Below are 8,389 nucleotides of genomic sequence, written 5' to 3'. Positions count from 1 at the left end.
GTTAGCCGCACTCTTTGACAAGAGCTGACATTCAGAGAGATTATAAGCAAAGCGTCTTATGTGATGCACGGAGATGTGAACTTCTGTCGATATAGCGTCAAGGACGTTCAGATCAGCTGCAGAAAACACACGGACTCCTTCTACTGCACAGGTGCCTCTCACTCTGCTGTATATTCCCATACACATAATTAAAAAAACACGAATCCATAAATAATCAAAAGCCTGAATAAATATATTGTTTATTATTTAATTTAATTATATTGTTTATAATAATAACAAATAAGTCAATTGTCATATATTCTCTACAATATTTTACAACATTTATTTTACAATAACAATTATTTTCCAATTTTGCGCAATATTACAATAAAAGATATTGTTTGTTTATATCTGAATTTTTTATTTTATAGTTATGGTGATGTTTATGATAATTTTTGGGGGGATTTACAGGATGCATCATAATTTTCTTCTGCCTATCATGTCATGTAAATACCATGATACATTTCAAGTTTTTTGTATGGCGCTTTTCCCAATACAAATAGTTGCAAAGCAGCTTTACAGAAAATTAGGTTTCTATAATATTTAGTAGTTGCTTATAAGTGGTGACTGTCAGTTAATGTACATATGGCAGAAATGTATGGAAAAATCAATTAAAGACAATCAAACTGACAATGAACACTATTAACAGCAATTGTTATATGTTGCAATCAAACTTATAGCAAAATTTGGTAAAACGACCTCCTTTAGTGGACTCTGTTATCCTAGGAACTACTAAAAGTCCAGTGTTTTGTGACCTTAGGGAGCTTGATGGATTGTAACGTGGTATAAGGCTAGTTAGGTACGCAGGAGCTAAACCATCTAGGGCCTTATAGGTAAGTAATGATAATTTGTAACTGATACGGAACTTAGGTAGCCAGTGCAGAAACTGTAAAATTGGGGTAATATGATCATATTTTCTTGACCTCGTAAGGACTCTAGCCGCTGTATTTTGGACTACCTGTAGCTTGTTTATTGAAGAAGCAGGACAACCACCTAGAAGTGCATTACAATAGTCCAGTCTAGAGGTCATAAATGCATGAACTAGCTTTTCTGCATCAGAAAAAGATAAGATGTTTCGTAGCTTGGCAATGTTTCTAAGATGGAAGAATGCAGTTTTTGTAACATGGGAAATATGGTTTTCAAAAGACAAGTTGCTGTCTAATATAACACCCAGATTTTTGACTGTAGAGGAAGTAGCAGTACATCCGTCTAGTTGAAAATTGTAATCTACAAGATTCTGTGTACTGTTTTTTGGTCCAATAAGTAATATCTCTGTCTTATCTGAATTTAATAGGAGAACATTATTGGTCATCCAATCTTTTACATTTTTAACACACTCCGTTAGATTAGATAATTTAGAAGTTTCATCTGGTCTCGTTGAGATATATAGCTGACTATCATCATCATAACAGTGGAAACTCCCGTATCTTTTAATAATATTACCAAAGGGCAACATGTATATTGAAAATAAAAGGGGACCTAGGACGGATCCTTGTGGCACTCCATATTTTACTGGTGATAAATGAGATAACTCCCCATTTAAATAAGCAAAGTTGTAGCGATCGGACAGGTAGGATCTAAACCATCTTAGAGCCTGCCCTTGAATACCTGTATAGTTTTGTAATCTATCTATGAGTATGTCATGATCTATGGTGTCAAACGCAGCACTAAGATCAAGTAAATCTAACAATGAGATGCAGCCTTGATCTGATGCAAACAGCAAATCATTTGTAATTTTAACAAGTGCAGTTTCTGTTCTATATGGTGGGACCTGAAACCTGACTGAAATTCTCCATATAGATTTTTTTTTTGCAGGAAGGAGCACAATTGAGCAGACAATTTTTTCTACAATTTTAGACATAAATGGAAGATTTGAAATGGGTCTGTAATTTGCCAGTTCACTAGGATCTAGTTGTGGTTTCTTAATAAGAGGCTTAATAGCCGCCAGCTTGAATGGTTTTGGCATGTGACCTACAGATAATGACAAGTTAATAATATTGAGAAGCGGTTCTTCTGCTACAGGTAACAACTCTTTCAGTAATTTAGTGAGTACAGGATCTAATAAACATGTTGTTGGTTTAGATACAGTGATAAGTGTCACAATTGGCTGTGGGAAGAACAATGGAGATGCTGACAAATGTTCACAATCTTTAATACTTGAATCACAGGGGTAAAGCCACAACAGGAGACACACGACATTAACAAGTAGACAAAACCAGACTGATCAGACTGGGTCTTATAAACACTGGGCAATCAGGGGAACAGAGGTGTATGGAATCATAAAGTAATCACACTAAACAAGACCAGGAAAAAGACCATAAAAGGAAACACGGGAAGAACTAATATGGGGAAACTTAGCTTAATTGCAATAATTCAATAAATACATAAATAGAATTTATGTGAATTAGCATAATTGGCATGAACGTAAGTAAATAAATAAATATTTTTTGGGGAAATAAGCTTAACTGTCATAAATGAATGAATTATACTTTTGGAGGAAATTAGCTTAATTGGCATAAAATAAATAAATAAAGACAATTAATTTGGGGGCAAATTAGCTTAATTGCAATGAATGAGTGAATGAAGGTGGCTTTAATTTCTTTATTAAATGTAGAGATTTGCATTTGTTTTGTGATCTTGCTCTGTGAGGTTCTCATAAATGTTAATCAGAAAAGGGTGAAAAGTAAAGAACTGAAATGTTGTTTTGAATCTGGGGTTCAAGCAGTGTGAGTGTACTGCAGTAAACACTATACTGCAGTGAAATCCTAATCAGACATGAATGATGCAGGTAAATATGCACACTAATGTCTGTGATGCTGTCGCCGTGTTGTTTCATCAGGCACATGTTGTTGCACGCTGTAAAAGTTAGCCGCACTCTTTGACAAGAGCTGACATTCAGAGAGATTATAAGCAAAGCGTCTTATGTGATGCACGGAGATGTGAACTTCTGTCGATATAGCTTCAAGGACGTTCAGATCAGCTGCAGAAAACACACGGACTCCTTCTACTGCACAGGTGCCTCTCACTCTGCTGTATATTCCCATACACATAATTAAAAAAACACGAATCCATAAATAATCAAAAGCCTGAATAAATATATTGTTTATTATTTAATTTAATTATATTGTTTATAATAATAACAAATAAGTCAGTTGTCATATATTCTCTACAATATTTTACAACATTTATTTTACAATAACAATTATTTTCCAATTTTTCACAATATTAAAATAAAACATTGTGTGTATATATCTGCATTTTTATTATAGTTATGACGTAATATTTATAATAACATTTTGATGGGATTTACAGGATGCATCATACATTTCTTTTGAGTATCATTTTCTATGAGTGTGACGTAAATACCATGGTACATGAATATGATAACCAATCAGTATCATGGTATATATATCAAAGGACCATGGTAATGCATCAAATGCTTTTAAAATGTGATGTTTTCTTACACATGGTTCCAACACAGTGTTTTATTTTTTAATTAATTATTTGAATTTATTTATTTATTTTATTTCTCTGTATGACATGTCTTTATTGATTTTATGCTTCACCAACCAATAGTCAATTGTCATGTATTTTAGGTGTTTTCTATCTATCTATCTATCTATCTATCTATCTATCTATCTATCTATCTATCTATCTATCTATCTATCTATCTATCTATCTATCTATCTATCTATCTATCTATCTATCTATCTATCTATCTATCACAAGAATATTTAAAAATGTTCAGGTAATCGGTTCTTGTGTAAATACGACCCGTCTTTATCGATGTTGTGCTTTCTTCCGCTCGCGCTGGCCGGTAATGCGCGGTGATCCGCCGAGCGCTGAGCGCTGCAGCAGCAGCATCTGTTCACTGTCAGAGATCTGGGTCAGGAGCGCTGTGCGACACGCGCGGAGCGCTCACTCGTCATTGCACGCCGTTCTCGCGCCAGAACTCTCCGTGAGCCATGCACTGTTCTCATCCAGCGGCACGATCAGTGACGGTCTTCATTACCCTAAGCGATCGTTTTGTTTAGATAGTTTGCAACTACCAAACTTTCAAAATGCACAGGTAAAAAAGAAATAAAAAAAATGTGTCTAAAAAACTTAAAACTGTAAACATCACTTGATGATACAAAAACTAAACACGAACATAAAATACTCTGATTTAATATATATATATATATATATATATATATATATATATATATATATATATATATATATATATATATATATATATATATATATATATATATATAATTTATTTATTTATTTTTATTTATTTATTTTTCCATATAGGTGTGCATAATGTATCGTGAAATGCATAATATAAATATAATACAAAATACTCTAGTGACATTGTGAAATATATATATATATATATTCCACTATTTACTACAATATTTTTCCATGAAGGTATGGATAATGCCTTGTAAAATGTATCATATTATTATTATATAAAACACCAAATCGTACATATCTGATAAAAACAAACAAGCAAACGAAACACTATTTTTTTAATGTATCATATACATATAATATCTAATATATAAATATATAATTCTCCTTAATGTTTTTATTTTTTCATCAAACTCACGTGAATTTTACTGTACATTGTACTTAAGAAGTTAACCTTTTTTTTCTTTCTGTTTTTTTTCCCCTCTATTAATATTGCCATTTCTACAGTTCATTTGTACAGTGTAGGTAAAGTTAATACCAAAAATGTTTCTTCATAAATATATTTCCCCATTGTTGGGTATATGGACTAACCCAGCTGTTAAATGTTTACATAAAGTGTTTAACCCCAAAGTTGGTTTAGTCCATACCTGACCCAAAGTTCGGTTGAAACACCTCAGAATTTTCGAGTGTACTTCAAAGCACTAAAAACAAAAGACATTTCAAAATATGTTCATTTCCCTATTTCCCCAATTGTTCAGCTAATGCTTTAAGTCACAGTGGCTACAAACGTATGTGTAATGTGTTGTGCTGCAGCTCATGGTCTGGTCAGACAGACGAGAGAGGTTCAGCATACGGTTATGTAACAGCTGCAGAGTTACACTGTCAGCACTGAACAGATCAGACTCTAAACACATTAAATGAGCCTCATGACCGCTCCACTACACTAAACCCTGCAACATGAAACACCAGAGCCATCAGTGTGTGTCTTGTGTTCACGGCTAAACAAGTATGACTTCATCTGAATAGCAATCATCTGAATGTCTGATATCTAATTTAAAGTTATAGATTTACAGGGAGCTGTCATTTTATTTGAGTTATCATTTTATATTATTTTATTTATAGTAATTATTAGTATAATTTTCATATTTTATATAATTTCATATTAGTTTTAATTGTTTATATTATTAAAATGATTATTGTTGTTGTTAAGACTAACTACAATAGTTTCCAATACAGAAGCATTAAACTAAAATAAAATAAAATAAAATAAAAACATCATCATCATCTGGCCAAAATATATGCTGTTTATGTGAATTTTTATATATATATTCATATATATTCAAAAATTCATATATATATATATATATATATATGATAAAAAGTAAATAAAAATAAATACATTTTAATTTAATTATTTATTTACACCTGTTATTATTTTACAATTTTATTGTAAAATAAAAACAATTTAATGTTTAATAAAATAAATAAAATTTTATTGAATTATTAGTGATTTTAGGATATTATAATTTTTTTATTTTATATGCTATACCTTTTATTTAAAAAAAAATAGTTTTATATTTTGGGTTATGACTAACTAGAAAAAAAGAAAATAACAAAAATACATAAATACATAAAGGAAGGAAAGAAGGAAGGAAGAGAAATAAATGTTTATTTATTTATTTATGTGTTTGTTTGATTGATTGTTTTTTTGTTGTTGTTTGTTTATTTCCAATCCCCATATGGGTTGTATTGATACAGAACCTGAGCATTAAAGATGTTTATGAAATACCATTTGAACACGCTTAACCAGCATCCTAGTAAACTGAACTTAGAGGGTTACTGGTAAACCTTATCAGTCATAGTGAATAATATTCCTGCTATTTTTAGGCCAGTCTAATCTCTTTGTTTTATGGTAATCTCTGCTCTGCTCATCTAAGCAAGTCTTGTCCTAAAAAGCCACTAGGAACATTATACGTTATTGCCACCTGCTAGTTACATAAACGCAGCTAATGCCGGCTGTGAAGCACACACTTGCTCAGGTGTGTCACTCACACATGACATCCGCAGGAATGTGTCATGACCCCAGCTTTCCTTCTGGAAGCTCACAGTCACATGTTGTGACCCTCCTGTTTTCAGCTCTCGCTCTATCAGGCAACACGCTGTCTGAAAACAAACAACAAGACACAATGAAGTGGGTGCTTAGGTCGGGTAAACACTGCCATTCAAGATCAACACAGCAAAGTCTCTTTTGTTTGCTGTCTTGTTTACCAAATCACTTGTCCTATGAAGGTCTGCAGTATTTTTTATTTTATTTTATTTTATTGTTTTTTTTGTTTTTTCTTTTCAAAATGCTTGTCCTATGTAGTAGGGTCTAATATGTTTTAATTAATAAATTATTTTATTTATTGTTTGTTTTAGTTAAGTTTAGTTTTTTTCAGTCAGTCGTCTTTTGTAGGGTGGTGAATAGTTTTTTGTATGTTTTGTTTTCCAAATCACTTGTCCTATAGGGTAGCCAATTTCATTTATTCATTTTTTGTCAATTTTCCCGGACGCTTGTCCTATGAAGGGTCATGTTTTGTTTTGTTTTTTCAGTTGTTTTGAGTTTTGTTTTCTTTTGGTTTAGTTTAGTCTTCTGTAGGGTCAAGGAAGTTTGTTTAGTTCTGTTTTGTTTTCCAAATGACTTATTATTTGTTTGTTAATTTTATTGTTTGTTTTATTATTGATTTTAGTTTTATTTTGTATTTATTGTTACTTGTTTGTCTGTTTGTTTTATTTTACTATTTTATTTTTAAAATCTGTCTCTTTCTATTTTTTTATAAAGCACTTTTTTTTCTTTTTTCTTCTTTATTAATGTATATCAGGGGATCTTATGCAGTGATTTTGCTCACGTCCACTATTTATAAAGAATAAGAATTTAAGTATTTATACCTTTGTAAAGTAAAGATGAGGAACCAGTGGAGGGAAAAAAATGGAATCACTTAATATAATTTGGACAAAAAAAGAAAAATGTTTGGTTTCATTTATCTATTTTATGTAATTAAATAGCAGGGAAACGCCCAGATTAAAGGGTTAGTTCATTGAAAAATTAAAATTATGTCATTAATAACTCACCCTCATGTCGTTCCAAACAACAGTGCTAAATAAAGTCGTAGTTTTTGCTATTTTTGGACCAAAATGTATTTTCGATGCTTTAACAAATTGTAACTGACCCTCTGATGTCACATGGACTACTTTGATGATGTTTTTCTTACCTTTCTGGACATGGACAGTAGACCGTTCACAGCTTCAATGGAGGGACTGAGAGCTCTTGGACTAAATCTAAAATATCTTAAACTCTGTTCTGAAGATAAACGGAGGTCTTACAGGTTTGGAACAACATGAGGGTGAGTTATTAATGACATAATTTTCATTTTTCGATAATGTTTGTATATTTAAGGTGAGACACTGCAGGCAAAAACACTGTTTTTTCAAGCACCTGTCAATTTTGAGATTTTGGGCTTTTTGGTTTTTCATAAAGTGCTTTTTCAAACTAGTAGAAGGAAAGCATCCAAAAGACACTGTTAAGTGTTTCTTTTACAGCACTTTATCTGTTTGTGTCAATAGATTTCAATTACAATACATATTTTTAAAGGCCGTTTTCTCAAAATGAGTTTTCTCTTCAACACTGAGCCATAAATCTCCACTTCAGTAGCACTTACACACACCAAACTTGACATTTTTATTCCTGTCTATATTCTGAAGGTTTTTACAGAGGGATTTGTTCATATACATTTTCCTTGATTATATACAACATTTTATTCCCCCCAAAATTGTGAAAATATATTGTTTTCTGGCTCTTCAAAGTATTTTCTGAATTATGGAGTGACAAAAAAAGATAACCAGAATTCCCTCTGTAAAAACATTTGACTCTAATATGTCAAAAAAATTAAACAAAAATTTTGAAACTGACTTCATCTAGTGTTCAGATTTTTGTACTAGACATTTATGCAAATGAGCACATATTTCCTTAAATAATGCCTCATTTGCATATTTACACATAACATTTTTGAAAACTTGTAATACAAAAAATGTTTGCAATAATCAATGTAACCAATCAACTGGGTAAGTAAGGTGATAACTATTAGTTATTTTTTTTGCCCTATTCACCTGCAGTGTCTCGCCTTAAAAAAAA

The sequence above is a fragment of the Carassius carassius genome, chromosome 43, assembly GCF_963082965.1.
Source record: "Carassius carassius chromosome 43, fCarCar2.1, whole genome shotgun sequence".
Lineage (NCBI taxonomy): Eukaryota > Metazoa > Chordata > Actinopteri > Cypriniformes > Cyprinidae > Carassius > Carassius carassius.
This window is presented reverse-complemented; position numbering follows the sequence as displayed.